We start from the raw sequence: 27,675 nt of genomic DNA on the forward strand, positions 1-27,675 counted from the left end.
GTGGTGGGGTGTTCTCTACTGGTCAACCTGGGGCAAAGAAGTATAGTCCTTGAATAACAACTCCACCAGAGCCTCCATGGAATAGGAGAGGGGCATTGCCCATTAGAAAGAGACACGGGTTAGACCAGATAACTAGTGCCCACTCAAGCAGCACAAGAAGTTGAAAGAGGGAAGAGCCCTTGCCTGGTTGGGGCCCTGAGAAAAGGCTTCATGGAGGCTGGGACATCTGAGATCAGGATGGATAGGAAGGTGCTGTTCCCCAGCTCAGAGTTGGGAGGGAATGTAAGAGGTTGACACAGACTAAGCGATATACATGGAGACACTGAACTGTCATGGACTGCCCACATTTACAGCCTCTGTCCTGCCCATCTATAATCGAATCTTTTGCCTAGGACTGAGCCAGCTGAGTTGGCTGCAGTAATCACATGTGAGCAATTTTACTAAAGATCACACTCAGTTAATTTGTATGATTAGAGAATTAGCAATTGCTTTCTCTGATCTCAAAGATTATTCAAAAACACACCATATTCTCAGAATAAGATTGGAATAAAAGTGGCTTTCAGATATAAATTAAAGTTCTGCTGAATATTGCCTAAAATAATGCAGTGTAGAGATTTACAGTAATAGGCCATTCCCTCTAGGGTTTCAGTACCTTCTCTGTTTAAAGTTCTCTCACTCTCTCTCTCTCTCTCTCTCACACACACACACACACACACACGTACACACACACACACACATTCTCTTTGCCCTTTGAACTGGAACAGTGATCCGTTCCCTGTGATTAAATTAGTGTAAGTAATAAGATATCATAGATTTGATTGATTTCCCTGGCAATGGTTATTAACCAGCCCAATTCAAAGCCAAGCAGGACCATTATTCTAAACATTGATTTCTGAAAAGGCATGCAAGGGAAGGAAATTCTCAGCTACAGAGATATTCCATAAGGAATTATCAGATAGGATGATATATAGTGAGGATTCTCAGACATGGCAATGAACCCCCAGGAATCCTCAAATACTATGATATACAGATGTCAGAGCCCACAGGGAGACTGAGCAATGCTGTGAATACACTTTACCAGTGTTCTCAGGGAATACTTCTTAGAGGTACCATAAAATGTAAGCACTAAGAACTGTATTGTATGCCAATCATTGTATTTAATCCAACAAATATATACTTAGTAACTTCTCTGATCTATACTTGCTGAAGGCTTAGGAGACAAAAAGGAAACATGGCTTCAAGGAGTTCGCAGTGAACAGGTTGCGTTTCTTGAGGAAGGTTAAAAATGCCTTTTGCTCAGAAAGGATGGATATTTGGGATGTGGCTAACTGAATCAGAGGGTCCTCCTTTGCAAATAGGTTTCCATCTTTGAACAAAGAGTCATCCACTGGATAGAAGACTTTCACAGAGACATGGGGGCATCTTTTTGACCACCTACAAGATGCACAGAGCTGTAAATCAAGGCATGAATCTCTCTGAGCTCCAGAGAAAAATAAATCTGTTAAATAAAGGAAAATTCTTCCTGTTCTCCAAACTCCTATGGCTCCTTCTGTCCACGGAGCAGGAGGGAAGGGAATCTGGAAATGAATCCATGTGGCTCCCTTCAAGAGTGTCCACATCATATCCAACAGCCAAAGGAAAACTGGGTACTTCAATCCAAATCCATATATTGAAATGTATTTGAGTTTTATATGTGTTTTTACCTCCTGTGCTAAGGACAGGAAGCTCACAGAGTATAGTATTTGCAGCCACAGGCTCTGGAATCAGTTTTTCTAGGTTTGAATCCTGGCTGTAATACTTTCTAAGATATATTACTTAACCTCATCAGTTCTCACTTTCCCCATTAACCCATTATGGGGTTAATGATAGCAATTACTTCCTATGTTTGTCATAAAAGTGAGGGAGCTGATACATGCGCGTAACGTGCTTACCCTGGTATCTGGGACACAGTGATGATCAAAAACTGATACAATTGATCTTGACCATTTGTCCTAAAGAAGAAAAGGTATGAAATGGCCTATAACCTTACAAAGTGATAAACAAATCATAGCTTCCTTCCTCTTTTGTTCCTTCTGACTCCAGAGGTACAAACAGGGCCATTGAGAGAATGTACATGGAAACAGGTTTTAATTTATTGTTAGAAAGTACATTCAATCATCAGAGCTATACCACATTTCAATGGGCTGCACTGGGGGGTAATGAGTTCCCTGTCACTGGAAGTGTTCAAACAAAGGATTGAAGACCCACTTTCAGGGATTTCTGTTCTGTGTTTAACAGTGAATTGGATCTGATGACTGCTGGAGTCTCTCCTAAATTTATTTGGCTCTGATTCGATGACATAGTATATAAATGCTTCGCTCTATCTACCGGTGGAATAATGCTAAAGGAAGAAAAGAACCAGAAGCGAGACTCTGGGAGGACTACAGTTCTATCAGCTGCACCTCTTACCCCCAGCACACAGCACCACCAGAGAACTAGTGAAGAGGAAGCATTCAGTAACTCTTAATTAAGCCAAAAATAGAGTGCAAATAGAATGAGAGGATATTGATGTTTCAGGTTTTTCAGCATGTGAGGATCTTGAGTTTCCTGCAAACAAAACCCACAGACAGCTTCTCTGGACCCGTTCCTTTTTGTGTTCTTAGTAGCCACACATAACTCACACCCCCATCCCATGCTTTAGAATTGTAAATCAGATGCATCACAGTTTTTAAAATATGTGTGTGTGTGTGTGTGTGTGTGTGTGAAGGTTGGCGTGCCTGTGGGGCTTTTCCAAGTCCCATATTTGTCTGAATGCCATTGATTTTTTGCCTAATTGTTATTCACTATGCTAATTTCCCCCACAAATCTCACGTTCTATTGATCAAAAAGTAATAAACTCTCCAACAAACAAAACAAGCATTATTGCAATGTTGGGAAAACATCAGCTAATATCAATACCATATTTACAATTATCTTTAACCCAAATTTTACCCATGATGCAGTGCACAAGCAGCTTCAGAGACCTACAGGTTAAAGGAGCATGTGAAAAAATCCTGTTTGCATTTTTTCTGACCGAGCAAGAGGAGGCAAGTGCAACCAAGAAACACCTGAAGGTGCCCAGTAAGGAATTGATGGCTAGAATAAATGTCATTATCCCAATAGAGAAATCCATCACCTGCTTTGTTTTTCCTCTTTCTGTTTCTCTCTTCAATTTAAGGCACTGTGTTAATCATCATGGAAAGTGCGAAGGTGAGCAAAGCAGTCTTTTACTGCACTCCGAAATTATTGTTCCCTTGAAAAGAAAAAAAACGTAATTATTTAGTAGGAGCTTACAGCATTGTTGACTTGATTTTCTCATTGCGAGTCACCAGGCTACCACTGTGGGTGTCATTGTTTTGTCTGCTCAATATTCCTTCCTCTGAGCTGCCAACAACATCCTCCTTTTTGAGAACTGTTAAGGCCCATACTCTAACGATTGATTTCAGGAGAGCTGCCAATCGTCGTATTCCACCCTCATGACCGTGTTTCATTGGTCCATGGGTGGGCACCCAACCCAAGCCTACCCAATCAGCACCATCCTTGAGGCTTTCCAAACCGAAACTGAAAATAATAAAGATATAAGTTGAGAGGCATGAGAACTACCAACGACTGTGATTCAAGCCAAATGGAGGAAGCCAATCTGAAAGGATAAAGCTCATAGGCTGAAAGAAGCATGGAAGAGAGATGCAGAACTGGAGTCCGGGTGACATTCAAGACACTCATTCCTACTGACCCTAGGCCTAGTTGAGGAATTGTTTACATGGGATGACAGTTTAAGCTCAGTTTCTGTCACTTACCACCCAAAGAGCCCTGTCTAATACAAGCCTATCACTAGATAAAGGAAATCAAGGCAGATGACCCAACGGGACAGAGATAGAGGGTCCAGTACAGAAGGTTATTTCTAAGACACAGGCATCAGCGGTTAGGAGGAAGGGACAAGTGAGACTTGGTGATGGACCCACCCACACACATGTCACCTTGGTCTTGTTTAAATTGCAACTTCTTTTTTCAGATGATGATTGGTCCTGAAAAAGATCAGCAGCTTGGGAGCTGCACTGAGCCTGACTCTAGAATAGATTTTTCCATATCACCCACCAATCTCTGGGGCAGTTGAAGAAAGAGCCATCAGCACCACACTTGAAGTTCAGGATAACTGATGTAGTGAAAGATGTCTGTTTGTTGTTCTGTTTTGCTTTGAATGAAACAATCATGGAGGCTTTTCCCAAGGTGCTTCTGTGTCTTATAGGATGCTGTCTCTGCATTAAGTTTTGGTTATATAGTGGCCAAACCAAGTCCTCCAGACTTGAGTCAATGTGTCTTCTGCAGGGAACTACACTGGCCCTGCTGGGCTAGAGCAAGAATGGGCTTTGGAGATCCTAGATTTGGTTTTAAATTGCAGTTTTCAAACATTCTGTATGTGTAACCTCTGGAAAGTTATGAAATCTTTCTAAACTTCAGCTTTATGAGGAAGATAATATCACGCCTGTGGATCAGACATTCGCTAATGTCCAGAATAATAGTGCTGGCTGAAGCTCTGTGGGCAAGAAAAGTAAACCTATAGTCAGAATAAGTACCTAGTCTTATGAGGGTGAAACTTTCCCTTTCTATGATGAAAGAAGCTTAATATAATTACTGATTCTGGATGGTGTGGTATGTGATATGATCAGTAGATCACGTGGTCATGGGAACACTATTGCACCAGGTGGTCTTTTGGATCCGTAAAGAATAGTGTTGTAACACAGGCTCATTGTTCATCTCTGCTGCTAATTTTTTGGGTATTCAGACATAGACTGAGCAAGATAAGCCTGAGTAAGTGGGAGCACGTACTCTTAGGCCCATTTGTAGTCTCTATCTCTACCACTGTGATCCCTTGTTCACATGTGTGCCAGTTCTGGAATGGCCAATGAGGAAGTCTGACTATACCAACTGGCCAAATCATTTTGTGTACTTGGTTGTTCAAAGTTTTTTCCATGGTGAATATTTTGACAAATGTGAACAATGACATGTGATACAAATATCTTCAACTTTGTCCCCACTGCTTTATATTCTTCCATACGCCTCTATCCCAAACATCCTCGTCTCTGATTTTTCCAGTGAACTTTACATTTGCCCCATATGTGAAATATTGGATTTATGTACATTTAATTTTATCGTCATGGTGTGGGGATAGCCATTATTTGGTTCCCACCAAAACCAAAACTCTTCAAGGATAGATTCACAAATTTGTTCATAAAAAATTAAGGCTTCATATTTTAATTTTATTAAAATAAAATTTTAAATAAAACTTAGGAAACTATGTACAAGATATAGGACAGAAAAATAGTTAATATTCTTAATCAATAAAGAGATCATACAAAGCAATTTAAAATGAACACTCAAATAGAAAACATGGGAAAGAGCATGAATAGGCAATTCACAAAGACATATACAAGGACAATACACAGAGGAAAAGGTGCTCCATCTCAGCAATAGTCAAAGAAATGAAAATTTAAACATCAGCATAGCTCTTTGTGCCCTCAAGTAGTCAAAGAGTAAAAAGATCAATATTATCCACTATTGTTGAGGATACAGGGAAATGTGCACTCCTAAATTATTGTGGAAATATGACCTTGAAGAATCTTTCTGAAGTACAATTTACCAATATAAATCAAAATTAAATGTTCATACATCTAACTCCAGGCATCAACCTTCTAGGACTTATTCTAAGGAAATGACTGGGCAATTGGGTAAAGGTGTATGTACGTGATGTTCACATATGAGTTGCTTATAACAGCTTCATTGGAAAAAAAAAAACCTGGAGATTCACCTATAAGACATCACGTGGCTTTTCAAATAAATGCAGTAGAGCTATGTATATTGACATAGAGATGTAGTAATACTGGACCAGGAAGTGATAGAGGCAGTTACCAAATTCTGCATGTGTGACAGTATGTACGGGCACAGGCAAAGGGAAAATCTGGAAAGCTATATCCCAAAATATTAGCAGTACTTATTGCTGTTGGATGTAATTATTTTTACGTATACACATTTAAATTTTTACAATTATGCCCTTTTTAAAGTTCTCTTTCAATTTTATTTCATTGTTGTAAGAATACTTAACATGAGTTCTACTGCCAACAGAATTTTAACTGTTCTTTATTGTTGACTGTAGGTGCAGTGTTGTACAGTAGATCTATAGAGCTAATTCATCTTGAGTAACTTAAACTTGATGTTTATTGATTAGTAACTTCCCATTTCCCCTTCCCTTCAGTCCCTGGCAACCACCAATCCTCTCTTCAATTCTATGGATTTGACCATTTCAGGTACCTCATATAAGTGGAATCATGCAATATTTGTCCTTCTAACAGGCTTATTTCACTTAGCATAATATTCTTAATATCCATGGTGCCTCGTATTGCACAGTTTTCCTCTTTTTTAAGACTGAGTAGTATTCCATTGTATGTATTGACCACATTTTCTTATCCATTCATCTGTCAATGGACCTTAAGATTTTTTCATATCTTGGCTACTCTGAATGGTTCTGTAATGAACGTAAGAGTACTAGTATCCTTTCAAGATCCTAATTTCAATTCTTTTGGTTAAATACCCAGAAGTTGGGTTGCTGTATCATATGGCAGTTCTATTTTTAATTTTTGAGGGGCCTTCATACTGTTTTCCACAGCAGCCCCACTATTTTGCATCCCCACCAACAGTGTGCAAAGGTTTCAATTTCTTCACATCCTCAGCAACACATATCGTCTTTTATTTTTTAAATGTAGAGTCCAGTGGCATTAAGTACATTCATATTGTTGTACAACCACTACCATGCATCTCTAGGAACATTTCATCAAAACACGTTTGGGGGCTTCCCTGGTGGCGCAGTGGTTGAGAATCTGCCTGACAATGCAGGGGACACGGGTTCCAGCCCTGGGCTGGGAAGATCCCACATACTGCAGAGAAACTGGGCCCGTGAGCCACAATTACTGAGCCTGCGCATCTGGAGCCTGTGCTCCGCAACAAGAGAGGCCGCGATAGTGAGAGGCCCCCGCACCGCGATGAAGAGTGGCCCCTGCTTGCCACTAGAGAAAGCCCTCGCACAGAAACGAAGACCCAACACAGACAAAAATAAATAAATAAATAAATAAATAAATAAATAAATAAATAAATAAACACGTTTGGTTTTTTTTCAATAACATTTTTTTATTGAAGTATGGTTAATTTACAATGTTGTGTAAGCTTCAGGTGTACAACAAAGTGATTCAGTTTATATAAATATTCTTTTCGATTATAGGTTATTATAAGACATTGAATATAATTCCCTGTGCTATACAGTAGATCCTTGTTGTCTATCTGTTTTATACATGGTAATGTGTATATGTTAATCCCAAACTCCTAATTTATCTTCCCCCACCTCACCTGCTATCCCCTCTAGTAACAATAAGTTTGTTTTCTATGTCTGTGAGTCTATTTCTGTTTTATAAATAGGTTCATTTATGTCATTTTTTAGATTCTTTTGTTTTTTGATAATAGCCATTCTGACAGGTGTGAGGTGATATCTCATTGTGCTTTAGATTTGCATTTCCCTGATGATTAGTGATATTGAGCACTTTTTCATATACCTGTTGGCCATTTGTATGTCTTCTTTGGATAAATGGCTATTCAAGTCCTTAGCTTAGCACAGGCAACAAAAACAAACAAGCGAGACTACATCAAACTAAAATTCTGCACAGCAGAGGAAACAAATGAGAGTGAAAGGTAAACAATAGAATGGGAGAAAATATTTGGAAAGTGTATATCTGAAAAGTGGTTAGTTTCTAAAATATATAAGGAACTCATGGAATTATGTCTTATTTTTATAACAAGAAAAAATCAATAAAGATATTTTCATCTTTAACAGAGGACAAAATTAAGAAGGTAATGTTTGAGATTAATGAATTCAGAGGAAAAGGAAAGCCTAAGAATGCAATGGTAAAGAAGGGACCGCTGCTGTGGGGAAAGTAAAGAGAGAAGTAGGGGGAGAGGTCTTGAAAATGATGACTCCAACTTCAACCTTCAACAGCAAGCAAGAGACATTTCACCTACTGAAGGTTAAACCTCTAAACCTCTGTCCTCATCAAGCTCCCCAAAAGAAATCCTATGTGGAAAAATAGCCAGTGGTCACACATCTTTAAAGAAGCACATCTAGAACCAGCACACATGTACCATGCACACAAATCAGTGTCCTCTGTTGGTCCCTCCTTAGAAACAAGTGTTGATCCCTTACTGACACAGTGATATCACAGACACAAATTATTTCCTCCGCAGCAAGTTTGTCAAAGTAGTCCAAACTCAAAACAGAGACCTCTGAAAAGTTCCAAAATGTTAAATATGGAAAAAAATAATAATTTGCTTAATGCATAATTTTTTAAATAGATAGATGATAGATACAGATAGATTGATAGATATAGATAGATAAATACCCTTTGATCACGCCTATTCCTTTATGTCTCTTCATGCACAGTTCTTTTGTGACAGAGGAATTGTTCAAAAACACAGACCCTCTTTTGTTTAATTAATAACCCCCCCAGAGATAAATCACCCCAGCGGCACCCTCTCTAAGCAACCCTGTGGCAATGACCTACTTTAAGAGCCTTTCATGTATAGCTTGGGTTTACTATGTATTTTGAAAATTACTGCTCAATAGCTATTTTGGGAGATCAGCATTTTCCTCAGTAAGTTTAGCAATGAAGACTCATTTTCCCACCTGGGAAGGAAGAACCAGAGAATAACAGAACTGAATTAAGAGATAATGAAGAGGAACTATTTATGTCCCTAGAAAACTAACAATAATAATAATAAGGTTAACTTTTATGAAGCACTTTACGTGCACTGCTTCATTTGATTCGCACAACAAACCTATATATTAGACGCTATTTTTGCCCCCCTTTAACTGATGGGGAAACTGAGGCACAGAGAGGTTCAATAACTTCTTCCTAATCATGCAGCCAGCAAGAGACAAAGACAGAATTCAGACTAGGGTAGTCCAGCTTCAGAGCCCAAGCTCACCACCATGCTATTCACAACCATCTAATGGGCATAAAATTGATGTTCATTTACTGCTAGGGACATGCCAGACATCCGATAAACATGATCACACTTAGTTCTCACAGTGACACTCAGTTGGCATAATCTTTATTTCCAGAAAGGTGAATTGAAGCACAGCAAAGAATGTGGTGAGATGTCTTTTTCTTATAATTATTGCGATAAGAACACTTAACATGAGATCCATCCTCTTAACAAATGTTTGCATGTACCATGTCACAATTTTTAATTTTTATTTTGTATTGGAGTATAGCTGATTAACAGTGTTGTGTTAGTTTCAGGTGTACAACACAGTGATTCAGTTATACATATACATGTAACTATTATTTTTCAAATTCTTTTCCCATTTAGGTTATTAAAGAGTATTGAGCAGAGCTCCCTGTGCTACACAGTAGGTCCTTGTTGGTTATCTATTTTAAATATAGCAGTTTACATGTACCATACAGCACTGTTAGGGCAGATCTTTAGACCTTATTCATCTTACATAAGTGAAACTTTATACCCGTTAAACAGCACCTCCCCATATTCCCCTCCCCCAGCTCCAGGCAACCACCATTCTACCTTCTGTTTGTATGTGTTTGACTATTTTATATACCTCATAGAAGTGGAATCATGCAGTATTTGTCCTTCTGTCACTGGCTTATTTCATTTTAACATGATGTCACCCAGGTTCATCCATGTTGTCATGTATGGCAGGATTTCCTTCGTTTTATAACTGAATGATATTCCATGATACGTATAGATGACACATGTGGAGTGGCGGAAAGATCAGCAGGTCCAGAACAAGGAAGTAAGGCTGAGAGGGAGAGTGGGTGTAAGACACATGATGACCAAGTCTAAATGGTCTCTATGGAAAGATGAGAATCAGTGTGGAATAAAATGAAGTTACTAGGGGAAGTAGATATTGACACCACATTTGCTTTCTTCTTATTGGCTCTAGTCTTGGCCCCAATCCAGGTTGTAAACTAGGAAGTCTGTGTTTTCATCCATCTTAGTAATTAAATAAAACCTTTACCTTTATCTGCACTTAGAACGACACAATTTCCTGGATGGTACACTAAATCCCAGTGAGTATCCTCTCTGGGGAAGAAAGGACCCCATTCTTGCAGGGCAACGTTTCACTATATCCTATATGTTCCCCACCGCACACAACTATCTCCGCCCTAGCCTAGGAACCAGAAGCATCTACAGAATGGGACATTCTGGAAAACAACAGATCCAACCTAACTTCCTTTTTCTACAGAACTGACTTGAAATATTGGCTTGAGTTTGAGAAGACTAAAATAACTGTGATGAATGTTATTTGAAAAATCTAGGATGTCATTAAGCCCTGCATTTTTTTGCCCTAAATCCATTTTCTATTAGGTTATTATTAATTAGCATTTGTTTAGCATCAACTATGTACTCAAAACCAGACTAGATGAATAAGAGAATAATCCTACCCAGCATGGGCCACAAGTAGGATTTCTTTAAACAGCACACCACCTACACTTAACCCCCCAGAGGAACTGCACATACTCCAAAGAAATGTTCTGAAAATACATCTTCAGGGAAACAACTCAAATAAAAAGAATCACTTTCTGCCAGTGGGCTTTGCATGCACTCATCATATGGGACAGGCAGAGTCCTGAGCCAAATAAAAATTTTTTAAGGAAGAAAAGAGTGAGATGTCATACAAAGTAACTGAAAATGTATTAGACTCAAAGTCTCCTGAAAGTTGTAAAGAACTGAAAATAGGAAGTGAGAAATTATTTTTCAATTATTTCATGGCAAGAACACTTAATAGAGATGTAGATAAATCTGATAACATGTATGTTAATATGATGGATAGATCTAGATAAAGAAAAAGAAGCATCTCTGTGAACCACATGATAAAAAAAAAAATACCTGGTTGGATTTTTGCCAAATTTGGAAGATATGTATGGGAATTATCCATGGTGCATTGTCTTAGTTTGAATTCCCCTAAAAGCAGACCCTAAGGATGGGGTAGGAGTTAGTTATTTGGGAAACCAGGAAGCACAGTGAGGGAGTGGGGAAGGAAGGAAAGCAGATAGAAGGGTGTAATAATAAGCCAGTTACTGCTGTGAGCACTGGGACTCAGTTTCGTTGGAGACTCACTGAAAAAATGTGTTGTCCCACTGAGGGGAGAAGCTGGGGTATTTTCCTACCAACTCCTGTCCAACACAAGTTATAGAGTTCCTGGAGGACCTTGCAAGCACCTCGGGCTGTCCTGTGTATGGCCGGAGAATGTCCTTGGGCAGACAGACACAGGTGCATAGGAAGCTGTTTGTGTTTCAGTGTTTCATCATATATATGCTCAATACAGAAGATACATGTTGAATTGGGTATGTATATTATACATTATATATACACTAAAAACATAATATGTATTCTTTTTTTTGAATTTTTTTTATACAGCAGGCTCCTATTAGTTATCCATTTTACAAATATTAATGTATACATGTCAATCCCAATCGCCCAGTTCATCATACCACCACCACCACCCCCGCTACTTTCCCCCTTGGTGTCCATACATTTATGCCCTAAATCTGTGTCTCTATTTCTGCCCTGCAGACCGGTTCATCTGTACCATTTTTCTAGGTTCCACATATAGGTGTTAATATGCAATATTTGTTTTTCTCTTTCTGACTTACTTCACTCTGTATGACAGTCTCTATGTCTACCCACATCTCTAAAATTGACCCAATTGTGTTCATTTTTATGGCTGAGTGATATTCCATTGTATATCTGTACCAAATCTTCTTTATCCATTCATCTGTCGATGGGCATTTAGGTTGCTTCCATGACCTGGCTATTGTAAATAGTGCTGCAGTGAACACTGCGGTGGATGTGTCTTTTTGAATTATGGTTTTCTCTGAGTATATGCCCAGTAGTGGGACTGCTGGGTCATATAGTAGTTCTATTTTTAGTTTTTTAAGGAACCTCCATACTGTTCTCCATAGTGACTGTATCAATTAACATTCCCAGCAACAGTGCAAGAGGGTTCCCTTTTATCCACACCCTCTCCAGCATTTGTTGTTTGTAGATTTTCTGATGATGCCCATTCTAACTGGTGTGAGGTGCTACCTCACTGTAGTTTTGATTTGAATTTCTCTAATAATTAGTGATGTTGAGCAGCTTTTCATGTGCTTCTTGGCCATCTGTATGTCTTCTTTGGAGAAATGTCTATTTAGGTCTTCTGCCTATTTTTTGATTGTGTTTTTTGGTTTTTTTAATATTGAGCTGCATGAGTTGCTTATATATTTTGGAGATTAATCCTTTGTCCATTGATTAGTTTGCAAATATTTTCTCCCATTCCGAGGGTTGTCTTTTCATCTTGTTTGTAGTTTCCTTTACTTTGCAAAAGCTTTTAAGTTTCATTAGGTTCCAATTGTTTATTTTTGTTTTTATTTCCATTACTCTAGGAGGTGGATCAAAAAAAATCTTGCTGTGATTTATGTCAGAGAGTGTTCTTCCTATGCTTTCCTCTAAGAGTTTCATAGTGTCCAGTCTTACATTTAGGTGTCTAATCCATTTTGAGTTTATTTTTATGTACGGTGTTTGGGAGTGTTCTAATTTCATTCTTTTATGTGTAGCTGTCCAGATTTCCCAGTACCACTTATTGAAGACACTGTCTTTTCTCCATTGTATATCCTTGCCTAATTTGTCATAGATTAGTTGACCATAGGTGTGTGGGTTTATCTCAGGGCTTCCTATCCTGTTCCATTGATCTATATTTCTGTTTTTGTGCCAGTACCATATTGTCTTGATTACTGTGGTTTTGTAGTATAGTCTGAAGTCAGGGAGTCTGATTCCTCCAGCTCTATTTTTTTCCCTCAAGACTGCTTTAGGTCTTTAGGGTCTTTTGTGTCTCCATACAAATTTTAAGACTTTTTTTGTTCTAGTTCTGTAAGAAATGCTATTGGTAATTTGATAGGGGTTGCATTGAATCTGTAGATTGCTTTGGGTAATATAGTCATTTTCACAATATTATTCTTCCAATCCAAGAACATGGTATATCTCTCCATCTGTTTGTACCATCTTTACTTACTTTCATCAGTGTTTTATAGTTTTCTGCATACAGGTCTTTTGTCTCCCTAGGGAGGTTTATTCCTAGGTATTTTATTCTTTTTGTTGCAATGGTAAATGGGAGTGTTTCCTTAATTTCTCTTTCAGATATTTCACCATTGTGTATAGGAATGCAAGAGATTTCTGTGCATTAAGTTTTTATCCTGCAACTTTAGCAAATACATTGATTAGCTCTAGTAATTTTCTGGTGGCATCTTTAAGATTCTCTTTGCAGAGTATCATGTCATCTGCAAACAGTGACACTTTTACTTCTTGTTTTCCAATTTGTATTTCTTTTATTTCTTTTTCTTCTCTGATTGCCGTGGCTAGGACTTCCAAAACTATTATGTTGAATAATAGTGGCGAGAGTGGGCATCCTTGCCTTCTTCCTGACCTTAGAGGAAATGCTTTCTGTTTTTCACCATTGAGAATGATGTTTGCTATGGGTTTGTTGAATATGACCTTTATTATGTTGAGGTAGATTCCCTCTATGCCCACTTTCTAGACAGTTTTTATCATAAATGGGTGTTGGATTTTGTCAAAAGCTTTTTCTGCATCTATTGAGGTGATCATATGGATTTTCTTCTTCAATTTGTTAATATGGTGTATCACATTGATTGATTTGCGTATGTTGAAGAATCCTTGCATCCCTGGGATAAATCCCACTTGATCATGGTGTATGATCTTTTTAATGTGTTGTTGGTTTCTGTTTGCTAGTATTTTGTTGAGGATTTTTGCATCTATACTCATGAGTGATATTGGTTTGTAATTTTCTTTCTTTGTAGTATCTTTGTCTGGTTTTGGTATCAAGGTGATGGTGGTTTCATAGATTATGATTTCTTTTCTTCTACTAACTTTGGGTTTTGTTTATTCTCCTTTCTCTAGTTCCTTTAGTAGTAAGTTTAGATTGTTTATTTGAGATTTTTCTTGTTTCTTGAGGTAGGCTTGTATAGCTATAAACTTCCCTCTTAGAACTGCTTTTGCTGCATCCCATAGGTTTTGGATCATCGTGTTTTCATTGTCATTTTTCTCTAGGTATTTTTTGATTTCTTCTTTGATTTCTTCAGTGATCTCTTGGTTATTTAATAAAGTATTGTTTAGCCTCCATGTGTTTGTGTTTTTTACGTTTTTTTTTCCATATAACTGATTTCTAATTTCATAGCACTGTGTTCAGAAAAGATGCTTGATATGATTTCAATTTTCTTAAATTTACTGAGGCTTGATTTGTGATGAAAGATGTGATATATCCTGAAGAATGTTCCATGTGCACTTGAGAAGAAAGTGTAATCTGCTGTTTTTGGATGGAATATCCTATAAATATTAATTAAATCTCTCTGGTCTACTGTGTCATTTAAAGCTTGTGTTTCCTTATTAATTTTCTGTTTGGATGATCTGTCCATTGGTGTAAGTGAGGTGTTAACATCCCCCAGTATTATTGTGTTAGTGTCGATTTCCTCTTTTATAGCTGTTAGCAGTTGCCTTATGTATTGTGGTGCTCCTATGTTGGGTGCATATATATTTATAATTGTTATATCTTCTTCTTGGATTGATCCCCCTTGATCATTATGTAGTGTCCTTCCTTGTCTCTTGTAACATTCTTTATTTTAAAGTCTATTTTATCTGATATGAATATTGCTACTCCAGCTTTCTTTTGATTTCCATTTGCATGGAATATCTTTTACATCTCCTCACTTTCGGTCTGTATGTGTCCCTAGGTCTGAAGTGGGTCTCTTGTAGACAGCATATATATGGGTCTTGTTTTTGTATCCATTCAGCGAGCCTGTGTCTTTTGGTTGAAGTATTTAATCCATTCACGTTTAAGGTAATTATCAACATGCATGTTCCTATTACCATTTTCTTAATTGTTATGGTTTTGTTTTTGTAGGTCCTTTTCTTCCCTTGTGTTTCCCACTTTGAGAAGTTCCTTTAGCATTTGTTGTAAAGCTGGTTTGATGGTGCTGAATTCTCTTAGCTTTTGCTTGTCTGTAAAGGTTTTAATTTCTCCATCAAATCTGCATGAGATCCTTGCTGGGTAGAGTAATCTTGGTTGTAGATTCTTCCCTTTCATCACTTTAAATATATTGTGTCACTCCCTCCTGGCTTGTAGAGTTTCTGCTGAGAAATCAGCTGTTAACCTTATGGGAGTTCCCTTTTATATTATTTGTTGTTTTTCCCTTGCTCTTTTCAATAATTTTTCTCTGTCTTTAATTTTTGTCAATTTGATTACTATGTGTCTTGGCATGTTTCTCCTTGGGTTTATCCTGCATGGGACTCACTGCACTTCCTGGACTTGGGTGGCTATTTTCTTTCCCATGTTAGGGAAGTTTTTGACTATTATCTCTTCAAATGTTTTCATGGGTCCTTTCTCTCTCTCTTCTCCTTCTGGGGCCCCTATAATATGAATGTTTTTGCATTTAATGTTGTGCCAGATGTCTCTTAGGCTGTCTTCATTTCTTTTCATTCTTTTCTCTTTATTCTGTTCCACGGCAGTGAATTCTACCATTCTGTCTTCCAGGTCACTTTTCCATTCTTCTGCCTCAGTTATTCTGCTATTGATTCTTTCTAGTGTATTTTTCATTTCAGTTATTGTATTGTTCATCTCTGTTTGTTTGTTTTTTAATTCTTCTAGGTCTTTGTTAAACATTTCTTGCATCTTCTCCATCTTTGCCTCCATTCTTTTTCCGAGGTCTTGGATCATCTTCACTATCATTATTCTGAATTATTTTTCTGGAAGGTTGCTTATCTCCACTTCATTTAGTTGTTTTTCTGGGGTTTTATCTTGTTCCTTCATCTGGTATGTAGCCTTCTGCCTTTTCATTTTGTCTATCATTCTGTGAATGTGGGTTTTGTTCCACAGACTGCAGGATTCTAGCTGTTCTTGCTTCTACTGTCTGCACTCTGGTGGATGAGGCTGTCTAAGAGTCTTGGGCAAATTTCCTGATTAGAGGGATTGGTGATGGGTAAAACTGGGTGTTGCTCTGGTGTGCAGAGCTCAGTAAAAGTTTAATCCACTTCTCTGCTGATGGGTGGGGTTTGATTCCCTCCTTTTGGTTGTTTGGCCTGAGGCAACCCAACACTGGAGCCTACCCTGCTCTTTGGTGGGACTAATAGCGGACTCTGGGAAGGCTCATGTGAAGGAGTACTTCCCAGAACTTCTGCTGCCAGGGTCCTTGTCCTCATGGTTAGCCACCGCTACCCCCCACCTCTGCAGGAGACCCTCCAACACTGGCAGGTAGGTCTGGTTCAGTCTACTGTGGGGTCACTGCTTCTTCCCCTGGGTCCCAACATGCACACTACTTTGTGTGTGCCCTCCAATAGTGGAGTCTCTGCTTCCCTCAGTCCTGTTGAAGTCCAGCAATCAAATCCTGCTAGCCTTCAAAGTCTGATTCTCTAGGAATTCCTCCTCCTATTGCTGGTCCCCCAGGTTGGGAAGCCTGACATGGGGCTCAGAACCTTCACTCCAGTGGGTGGACCTCTGTGGTATTAGTGTTCTCCAGTTTGTGAGTCACCCACCCAGCAGCCATGGGACTTTAGTTTATTGTGATTGTGCCCTTCCTATTGCCTCATTGTGGCTTCTCCTTTGTCTTTGGATGTGGCGTATCATTTTTGGTGAGTTCCAGTGTCTTCCTGTCAATGATTGTTCAGCAGTTAGTTGTGATTCTGGTGCTCTCCTATAATATGTATTCTTAATCTATAATATATATATTTGAAAGTAGACTAAAACACACTCAACTTCCTATATATATTCTAGAGAATACATGTACAGTATTTATGTATTATATATAGAACACATGTATTTTAAATATATATTCTACAGAATATAGGTCATCTAGAGAAGAGGATTCCTGGGGTGCCAGCCTCAACCATGAGCAGGACCTGGCCTAGCTCCAGCAGGCAGACATAGTCATGGCAGAAGTGACCCAGGCATCCTTGGGTGTAGGCTATGAGCTGGACAAGCCTCTGACCCTCAGTAGGGAAGCCTGTGTTTTCTGTGCCCACAGCCTGGCCAGGTCCTTTCAGCCATGACCTGGGGAACAGCAGATGGCTCCCAGGTCCAGGTGTGGGACTACAAGGAGGGAGATGTGGAGGCTGTGGATATTTTGAGGCTGATACTTCCGAGCAGATGGTTGCCGCCCCGACCCAAGTGCTCAACTTAACTCCACTTTATTAAATTCTTCTGATCCCAGACTCTGCTCTAATACCATTTCTGCCTCTTAACCCCAGCACCAAAATTAAAAGGTATGTTTAAGATTCTAAAAATACATATATATATAATATATATAATATAATGTATATAATGTTATATTAATATAACTCTTTCTGATCAAGAGCAAAAATCAGCCCAGACAAAGAGATTCAAATAGGATAAAATGGTACAATCAACAAGTTTGTGTCAAGTGGACTTTTAGAAGTAACGACACTTCCAATTTCAGTAGCATGGTAGGAAAAATTACAGAACTACCTAGAACACCACTGCCCTTGCTTTTCTACCATAAAAAGTTAAATTATTTAAAAAAGAAACATTCTCTTGAGTGGTTGCAGGTCACTTTGGATTAGCAAAGTTTCCCTTTAGAGTTTAGATGTGAAATATTCATAGGTTTGAGGGAGACCAGGTTTATCAACTTGGAGTGGTTATCTGCCTTACAAGAGCCACCCTTTGCCTCTCTCTCTGGGAGAATTTTCTCTTTAACAGCCTAGGATTTGGGGAATCAGCAACAGAGGAAAAGGGAAGAGAGGGAAAGAGGCAAGGAAGAAGGCAGGACAGAAGCTCTCTATGGAAGGTTGAAGGAATTGAATGAAAAATCCCAGCTCTGCTACAAGGGTTGAGAGAATTGCTTCTGAGAATGGTTGCTCTGAATGTTGTGGTCATGAATTCAATCTTCTTTAATGTTCCTTGAGAAACAAGAGTCCAAATGATAATTCATTTTCAATGATTTGAGCTGTCTTTCTTTGAATGGTCTTTGTGATGCATGCAAAGACCAACCACCTGGCTTTCTGAACAATCTACCTAAATCACATCTACACCGACTGTGGTTCCCCAACCAGAGCAGCATCATCACCTGGAACGTTATTAGAAATGCAAACTCTCAGGCCCCAGACCAGATCTACTGAACTAGAATCTGGTGGTAAAGTCCAGGAATCAGCAATTTAACAAACTTTCCAGGTGGTTCTTCCAGACATTAAAGTTTGAGAACCACTGATCTAGACAATTTGATGGCCTGTCTGGAGGCCCTAAGAGTTTTTTCCCTGAGTCCAGAGAACAGGTCTGTTTCATAAAGGCTTGACTTTCATCCTAAGTACCAGGGTGCAAAATCCTGTACTGGGTTGAATGGTGTCCTCCCAAAAGATATATCCAAATCCTAACTCCCAGTGCCTGTGAATGTGATCTTATTTGAAAATAGGGTCTTTGCAGATATAAACAAGGATCTTGAGATCATTTTGGATTTAGGGTAGGCCTTAAATCCAGTGATTGATGTCCTTATAAGGGAAAGGAGAGAGAGATTTGAGATAGAAACCCAGGGGAAAAGGTCATGTGAAGACACAGGCAGAGATTAGAATGCTGCTGCCACAAGCCAAGGATGCCTGGAGCCACCAGAAGCTGGAAAAGGCAAGGAAGGATTCTCCACTAAAGTCTTTGGAGGGAGCATGGCCCTGCTAACTTCTTGATTTGTGACTTCTGGCCTCCAGAACTGTGAACAAATACATTTCTGTTGTTTTAAGCCACTAATTTTATGGTAATTTGCGTGGCAGCCCTAAAAATATAATATTCAATATAACCACCTAATGCAGGCATAACTTTAAACTTACCCTGTCAGACTGGATTCCCTCCATCAGAAAATTTGAAAAATACCCAGGGTATTATGACTGTTATACCACAAACAAATTAGAATTGTTGCCTATAAAATGGGAACTGGAGTTAAAGGGAGTTAATTAAATAATTTTTGTTCTTGCATGGACCAGTGACAGTACCATGTCATAAACTGTAATTAAGGTTCAAAAATTGTATGAGATCCAAACTTTGTTACTTACTGTTTGTGATCCCGGGAAACTTACTCAAGTATCAGTAAACTGTGACTCAGAATTTATCTATAATGAGGAACTAACAGTGCTGCCTATTGGGTGGTTGTGGGCTTTGCATTAGATGATGTTAGAGCAATCAGTCCTGCTTTCACGTTTATTTTGAAAATGGAATTTGTTTCAATGAGATTGATATATTACAGAGTTGAGCATAACGTGAACTCTGTGTTTACTTATGATCAATTTCATCCTTGAGAAACACTTAGGTGAATATGGAAAAGTGCTCGCCACTGAACTGAGCTATGTAGGAATACATGAAAGACACACACATGCACACACTTCAAATATCTACTTGTTCGCTCAGCTCACCACAGTGTTATGAGCCACAGTCATCCACACCTGGTGTTCAACTTTCCATCAATTTCAGCCAGCTCCATCATAATTACTCACAAACTGCCACTCAAAGCCCACTTTCACAAGTAATCCTCAGGTGCCTTTAAAAGGAAAGTGTCATATTCTTTTGCATAGTTTTGCAGCTTCCTGTGTATGTTTATAATAAACAGAAGAGCTTCCTATATTCTTCAGTATTCTTCAAAAATATAAAATAGGGTATAGACTTTTATCATCTAAACATTCCATATTTGATGGAATTAAGATGCTCCTACAATTAGATTTTACAGTTTCCAATGATTCACTATATTGACAACACTGTAATGAATATCTTTGTACACAAATTAAAGTGCCATACTTATGGTTGGATTTATCTACGTCTTAACCCTTTAATATGTAAAACTGTGCTACAATTTTTATTAGGTTTCTTCTTTTAAAATAAGTCACTGATAAAACTTTTAAGTGTTATGCCCTTAATCCCATCATTCCCATAGTCCTTATGTCTCTTATTGCACAATTTTGCATCACAGTGATTTTTTTTAGGAATGAGTTTGTCATATGTTGCATTATAACAGAACTGACCGTAAGGTGCCTAGTGCAGTGCTTGGCCCCACTGAACCACTCAATTAATGCCAGCTGTCAGTATTTATTAGATGAGAAAATGACGGGCACATAGTAAGCACTCAATAAATAACCATTTCCTTCCTTTCTGGAATAATATATATAAAGATTCCTAATCAAGTTAAACCACCGATAGTCTTATGGCATAAAAACAAGAGCAGTGGGAAGTAATTATCTTTCAGCCCAGATCTCAAACTCAAAGTTAGCACTGAGAATCTCTTGGTATTTCTCTTAATTTAGCATAAACTCTTTCCAAAGCTGTTTTTAGCAGATTGGTTACTAACCCACCCCCCCAAAAAAATTCCTCTGTTTCTTATATGAACTTAACTCCCTTTTCAAACTTCATAAAATTAGCCATTTGTGTCAGAATAGAATATCAGTATTTCTCCTATTTCCCCAAGGAATTTTCAGTCTCCTTGTCCCAAGTGGGAAGAGAGTGTGGAAATCAAAAAGGGGATATTTTCATAGAGAGATCAGGGTCCTCTTTCAGGATTTTGATTGCCTTGTTGTCAAATTCAGAACTGCATCCCTTCTACTTCTACATCTATGCTATTTTCTGCAGAACTCACCTGGGTACTGCCACCTATGGGCACTTAATGTTTTCCATTGCCTGACTTTCTAGGTTGATAAAGTCTCTTCAAAATCCCAGCAGAGAGCTTCCCTGGTGGCGCAGTGATTGAGGGTCCACCTGCCGATGCAGGGGACGCGGGTTCATGCCCCGGTCCAGGAGGATCACACATGCCGCAGAGCGGCTGGGCCCATGAACTATGGCCGCTGAGCCTGCGCGTCTGGAGCCTGTGCTCCACAACGGGAGAGGCCACAACAGTGAGAGAGGCCTGCGTACCGAAAAAAAAAAAAATCCCAGTAGATGTGGGTTTCCACACAGAGTTTGCTTCTTTTTAAGCAAACCACACAATCCTTTCCTGCATTTATGGATTACAGTGGAACTTGGATTCTGAGTTTTGGAGGGTTCCAGAAGAGGTCAAACAGCCTTGTAGGGAGACCCGTGTTCTCTCATCACTTACCCACCCACCCGAGTTCTCCAGAGAAAATGGATTTAGGATGTCCTGAGCTTGGAGAAGTACAGAGTTTAAAGCCAGATGAGAAAGGTGGGAGATAATTATAATTCCCACATCACTCTTTGGCCAATTCTGGAGTCCACTCCTTTGGTCATGGTGCTTATGGCCTAGTAGGCACCCAGATCTGTCTGCATTTCTAGTGTGGGAAGCTCCTGCCCCAGTGGGGGTCAACATAAAGAGAGGACTGGGCATCCTGGAACAGAGGGCTGGCAGAGATAGATGCATGGACCCCCAAGACTCCTAATAACATCTTCTTCTTCAGGACAAAATCACAGGAATGAGTCTCAACTTCCCAAGAGCCATTAGCTCACTATGTAATCTCTTAGTTATGCCCCAAATAGAAAATGTACAGATACAGTTCATTAAGAGAAAGAAAAACAATCCTGTGTTGCTGGTTGTGAACACCTATGGTGCTCCATAGTTGGTATAAAGTATGACTTTTTCAAAAACACCTTTCAGCTGGATGTTTAAGAGTCCCCCTCACACAACCACCCCCCACTCTAGCATCCTTAGAAGGACCTTGGATTCTGCTAAAGGATCAGCCTGAGATCCTGTGTTTGAGTTTAGGGCACAGCTCCAGCCTGGTCCTTCACATCCCTTGGGGTATCTCTGAGACTCTCCCGATGTACTATCCAAAACAGTGTTATTTTGATGTGTTCATTTCCTAATAAAATTTTCATCTCATTATTCTCCTTTTCCACCAAAAGTAAAAGACGAAAGGAAAGAAAGGTCATGACTATGGTATAGAAACTCAGGAAACCTGAAATTAAACCTCTTAGCCTTTGAAAGAAAGTGAAGGAGAGATATTGTCAGAAGAATAAGATATGAGCTATTTCTCGTTGCTTCCAGAACTCCTCTAAGTTGGAATCTTCACTCAGATCTTCCTAGAGGGTTCCCTTTCCTAGCCACTCACAGCTTCTGCACAACCTCAGCATGGGAGGAAGGAAGTCCAATAAAATGATGATGATGATGATGGTGGTGGTTGTGATAGCATTATCTATAACAGTGTCAGGTATTGTTCTGGGTCTTTACCTGAACAGTGTTGATCTATTTAGTCCTCACACAACCTTATAAGGAAGACACTAATATTATACTAAATTTTTAGATGAGGAAACTAATGCACAGAATAGTTATGCAATTTTCCTAAAATCCCACAGCTAGCAGATGGATCAGAGATATGGACCCAGATAGTCTGGCTTAAGAGCCTGTGTTTATAATCACTAGGGAAAAGTCCTGGAACTTGACAACTCTGAGTTAGAATCCTACCTTCACCATCTGCCTGCATGGTGTTGGACTTTGATGTGCCCTCTTTGAGTCTCTGTAAAATGGAAATTTTCAGTAGGAAACTTTACCTCGGAACATTACTTGGAGCAGGAAATGAGACCAAATCTTCAAAGCTCATGCCCATCAAAAAGGCACACAGAGTACACACTCCCCTCCCCCACCCAACTATGTTCCTCATCACAGCACAAAAGCTGGTCCACTTCTCCCAGCCCAACCATGTTCTTCCCTATTGAAATACAGAAAGTGATAGAATAATGGGAGATTTTCTTCTCCACTTTCACAAACCCTCATGACACTTCTACCTACCGCCCTTCAAACTAGCATACCAAAGGGACCCTGCCCATCTAACCTGCCCGAGGAACCCCAGTCTTCCAGCCAGGCCCCATTTCCCAGAAGCTGAGATGGTCATACATCCACAAAATGTTCCTCGTTTATATGATGCACCAGCACTTCACTTGGTGTCAGGACCTAAGGGTGAGTGATACAGACTCAGTCCTCCACTACTGAAGAAGATGGGCAAAATAAAATGGAAGAGGGGTTAATAAATAAATACAATGGTAATTTGTGCCTTGAAAGAAACAAACCAGGGTGCTGAGATATCCTTTAGCCTGCGTGGTCAGGGAAGCCACGTTGGGGAGGAGACATGAAGGATGAAAAGGAGAGAGTCAAGAGAAGGGCAGATGAAGAATATCTGGGTCCACGTTACCTGGAAGGTACTCTCCCAGTTCACCAAGCTCCCCCAGTGACACACAAGAGCAGAGTCTCCTATGTTCCATCATTCCAACATGAATCTGGCTTTCCGACTTACTTACTTAAGTAGTTTTATCTCCTCTTGGTATCAGTTTCTCCATCTATACAATGGGGCTAATACTGGTTTTGATTGAGGAGAGTTGTTACTGGGGAGGATTCAATGAGATGATGCTTTCTACCACTACTTAAAAAGAATATTACTGCATCTCCATGAGGAGAAGGTTAAGAAGTGCTCAACCCATGTCATCCTCCACACAAGACCCTGTTCAGGACTCCCTCCATCTTGCGTTTCTGTCCCCTCAGACACCATCACCTAACTTACCCAAAACAACAGCTTCCCCTGATGCTTTTGGTGCCTTGAAATGCATTTCCAATCTTGTGTACATTCTAACAGAATTGCCTTGTATGTCCATATCTTTGTCATGAAAATGGTAAATACTTTCCCTATGTCTGTCTCCCAAAATGGAGGTGCAAATGTGGTCAAGGAGCCAGAGTGGGGGGAGTGGGGACGGAGGGGAGCTGAGCTCTCAGGTCATTCTCAGACTCAGGCTTAGAGGAGAGAGACCCACAGCTGGATCCAGAGGCCGCTGCCTGATTCCAGCCCAGCTCTAAGGACCATTGGAACTCAACCAAAGTCATTGTGGCATTGCTTTGTTTGAGCCCAAGTAACATGAAATTTCCATTTCCTGTGTTTATTTTTTCCTATATTTTATTTCCTGTATTTACCTTGGTTCCTGTCTTCGGAAAATATCCCACCTCAGCCTCCACCTCCTTTTCCCCTCTGGCAACAGCTGACCTCCGCTTCTACCAAGCAAAGCTGGGTTTTCACTACTTTCAGCCCCATATAATGAAAGTGAGATGGATACGAAGTCCCTCCCTCATCTTGCCAGGCTCAAAGGAAGCTCCTTTGACCTTCCACTGTTATTATTATATTATCCTCATTACTGTGACCATTACCAACCTGCACCCACCCTGCATCCCACCTCCTCACTTCCCAGTTCCCCATTGTTCAAGGTTTCCACAGTCACTCCTCTGCTCCAGCCACTACAAAGCCCATAATGTAACCCACAGCCCCCAGCCATCATCCCCTGAGCCGGGTCCTTCATCTGCTTTTGCCAACATCCAGCTTCCCGTCCATACACAGAACCTCCACCTCTGATTCACTCTCCCTCTGTCACCTCTTCCTGTCCCACATCCTGGCCTCCTCCCACACCAGTCTGTCAACTCCTTATACTCCGTGCTCTTGGGCCCACAGAGGAACTTGATTTCTCACCTCGCTCCCCTAAGTTAAGCTCTGGCGCCCTTGCACTGTTGAAACATTGCCTATGCTGGTCCTGCCACCTCCAGAACTTCCTCCAATGGGCTACCAGAATCATCTCCCTAAAATTCAAAAAGATCAGTCTACTCCTCTGCTTAACATCCCTCAATGATCCCCATTCTCTAGGAAATAAAGAACAAATTCTTTGTCATAAAACCAAGGTTTTCATATTTGGTTTCTATTGACATCAAAATCTCACCTCAGCCACTACCCACAATGTCCCAAACACACTGAGATTCTTATTATTTATAAACCCACTATTCCCTTCTCTACTTCCTGCCTGCATGCCTTTACCCATGCTAATTCTCCTGCCAGGATGACCTTGTACTGGCCCTTTTCTGCCTGGCAAACTCCTTTGCATGCTTTAAAACCCAGTTCAAAGGCAGCTCATTACAGGAAGGCCTCCTTGATTGCACTAATCCTGGAGTCAGCAAACTTTTCCCGTAAAGGGCCAGAGTAAATATTTTAGGCTTTGTGGGCTACAAACATTCTCTGCTGGAACCACGCTGCTGTGCTGTTGTAATGTGAAAGCAGCCATAGACAGTATGTCAACAAATGGGATGGCCGAGTGCCTATCATTATTTAAGGACACTGAAGGTTTAATTCCATATGGTTTTCATGTGTTATGAAATACTTTTCTTTTTGATTATTTTTCAGCCTTATGAAATGCATAAAAAGCATTCTGAACCTATGACTCATATAAAAACAAGCATTGGGCTGAAATAACCCACAGGGTATACTTTCTTGACCCCAGAACTAAACATTTCCTCCTTCCTCTGCATTTCCAGTGTCCCAGGGTACCATAAACACAGCATTTTGGGTGCTGGATTACCTAATGACTAAATCTTTCACTCTGCCAGTACACAATGAGTCATTTTCAGAGATGAAAGTTCACTGAAATTATAGTGAATTTTCATCTCTGAAAATTTTCATCCTTCCAGGACCCTAACTTGGGACTAGAGCCCAGGAGATGCACAATTCTTGTTTGTTGAGGGAAGGAAGGACCTAGCAGGGGTGGGAGGAAGTGAAAGGGACAAAATCCAGACTACAGTGTCATTCATAAAATGTTTCCTTCCATTGACTTGCAGGAGTGAATTCCTCATTCAGAGGTGTTTGTTTATTCTCCCTTGTGTTACTGTGTCCAGAGTGACATAAAATGTAAGCTATTAAAATGTTCTAATGTATTTGTTTCCCTTTTTTAATAGGTTATTCCTGAAATGTGCAGAACTAAGAATGTGTCATAGATCAGGCTCCCAAGAAGTCGACTCTGAGATGGATATTCATGTACTGTCGATTTATTGGCAAGTGCTCTTGGGATCAGCATGTGTGAGGGGTACAGGAAGAAAGACTGTCCAGGGGAGAAATTGCACTGTGATACAGTTGCATCAGCCGGTTCCATAAGGAGTCCTGGAGCTAGGATAGCCCTTCAGAGCTGTCCCAAATCAGAGTGAGAGGGGCAGACCAGTATACCCTGCACTGACCAGTCATTGGGTGCAGGTTGCCCCAGAAAGTGGCGTGACCCCCTGGACCAGGAGGCTTTCTTTGGCTGAGACTGACTTCCAGAGGATTTGATGGAGGACTCTCAGCTTCCAATACCACCAGCAGCTATGAGCATGAGAAACAGAGGATCATAGCAACCCTAGAGCTGCCCTTGTCCATACAGTGGCCACCACTAGCCACACATGACTATTTAAATTTAAATTAATTAAAATTAAATAAATTTTAAAAAATCAGCCCCTCAGTTGCACCACTACTCAATAGCCACCTGTGGCTAGTGGCTAGCTAGCCTATTGGGCAGTAGAGATACAGAACATATCCATCATCCTAGAAAGTTCTATTGGGCAGTGCTGCACAAGAGAGTAGACAGTGGTGGAAGGTCTCTAAAATAAAAAAAAAATAATGGGCGTGGCCCCCTGACAGGTCAATCTAGTTAAGAAAATAAAGCTACAAGGCAGAAATGATCATTTCTTAATGATGATTAAATAAAAGAACCCCAGATAATGTATTCATATTGATCACAACACTCCACCCCCCACCTCCCGACTTGATCAGGTCTTCAGAGTTCAGCTTGCTTCCACACTCAAGAAACTGCCAGTATATTGGTAACCATGAATCTTGGCTACACATTAGGTGGTCCAATTGCACTAAGAGAATACATTTTTAAAGCTACTTTGGGTCTTCCACATACATGTGGGGCTAATAATTGGTTAAAATCCAAAGTGTCTATTTATGGGAATGCTGTTTTTCTACACAACAGTGAACAATTGGTCTGACCCAACTGTCTTCCTCTATGGTGTTGTCATCTATTAGAAGTAAGTGTAGACGGGGACCTTCAAGATGGCGAATGTGTAAGACATGGAGATCACCTTCCTCCCAACAAATACATCAGAAATACATCTACATGTAGAATAACTCCTACAGAACACCTACTGAACACTGGCAAAAGACCTCGGATTTCCCCAAAGGCAAGAAACTCCCCACGTACCTCGGTAGGGCAAAAGAAAAAAGAGAAAACCGAGACAAAAGAATAGGGACAGAACCTGCACCTCTGGGAGGGAGCTGTGAAGGAGGAAAAGATTCCACACACTAGGAAGCCCCTTCACTGGCAGAGACGGGGTGTTGGTTGGGGGAAACTTCGGAGCCATGGAGGACAATGCAGCAATAGGTGCAGAGGGCAAAGAGGAGAGATTCCTGCACAGAGGATTGGTGCCAACCAGCACTCACCAGCCTGAGAGGCTTGTCTGCTCACCCGCTGGGGCGGGTGGTGGCTAGGAGCTGAAGCTCGGGCTTTGGAGGTCAGATCCCAGGGAGAGGACTGGGGTTGGCTGCATGAACACAGCCTGAAGGGGGCTAGTGTGCCACAGCTAGCCGGGAAGAAGTCTGGGAAAAAAGTCTGGAATTGCCTAAGAGGCAACAGACCATTGTTTCAGGGTGTGTAAGAAGAGGGGATTCAGAGCACCACCTAAACGAGCTCCAGAGACAGGTGCAAGCCATGGCTATCAGCACGGACACCAGAGACAGGCATGAAATGGTAAGGCTGATGCTGAAGCCACCAAGAAGCCTGTGTGC

At 40.3% G+C, this 27,675-nt stretch overlaps 1 pseudogene; it reads left to right on the plus strand.

The window, feature by feature from the left end:
* The first annotated feature begins 2,975 nt into the window (after nucleotides 1–2,975).
* The window catches only part of LOC116740412, a 102,240-nt pseudogene continuing 77,540 nt past the window's right edge, over nucleotides 2,976–27,675 (plus strand).

The sequence above is a fragment of the Phocoena sinus genome, chromosome 15 (genome assembly GCF_008692025.1).
Source record: "Phocoena sinus isolate mPhoSin1 chromosome 15, mPhoSin1.pri, whole genome shotgun sequence".
NCBI lineage: Eukaryota > Metazoa > Chordata > Mammalia > Artiodactyla > Phocoenidae > Phocoena > Phocoena sinus.